Here is a 366-nt window from a genome sequence, read left to right as displayed (position 1 = left end):
TGACTCGCCGTCGCTTTGTTTCACACACGCAGCGAGAGAGGGAGAGAGAGAATTGACGCGCTACCTATACGCGCTACATGTAAACAATATTCTTTGTTGTATTTTCCTGTCAATATAACAGCGTTCCTTTGGAATTATTCAGCTTTTAAGAACTTTCTCCGGTAGTGGGCGGAACTAATGCGCAAACGGCAATCTCATTGGCTGGCACTCAGCTATTATCGTCCCTGTTTTGATTTCAGCAAATCAGTTCGAGCGAACGCACACAACCTGATTAATATTCATGAATCCACCAGCTCATTAATCCTTAGTGCGTTTTATATTGTTCTTATTAGTAGAATTCGTATCATTATTATCTAATCAGTATTT

At 40.4% G+C, this 366-nt stretch overlaps 1 protein-coding gene across 5 annotated transcripts in view; it reads left to right on the top strand.

Annotated features, from left to right (window-relative positions):
* Positions 1 to 366, top strand: part of LOC107753792 (protein ECT2) — a 34,657-nt gene that overhangs the window by 4,101 nt on the left and 30,190 nt on the right. The gene's annotated exons all lie outside the window — the stretch shown is intronic.

This window comes from Sinocyclocheilus rhinocerous, unplaced genomic scaffold, assembly GCF_001515625.1.
Source record: "Sinocyclocheilus rhinocerous isolate Xijiao unplaced genomic scaffold, SAMN03320098_v1.1 scaffold711, whole genome shotgun sequence".
Taxonomy (NCBI): Eukaryota; Metazoa; Chordata; class Actinopteri; order Cypriniformes; family Cyprinidae; genus Sinocyclocheilus; species Sinocyclocheilus rhinocerous.
Note: the sequence above shows the minus strand (reverse complement) of the source record. Positions and strands in the feature narration are given on the sequence as shown.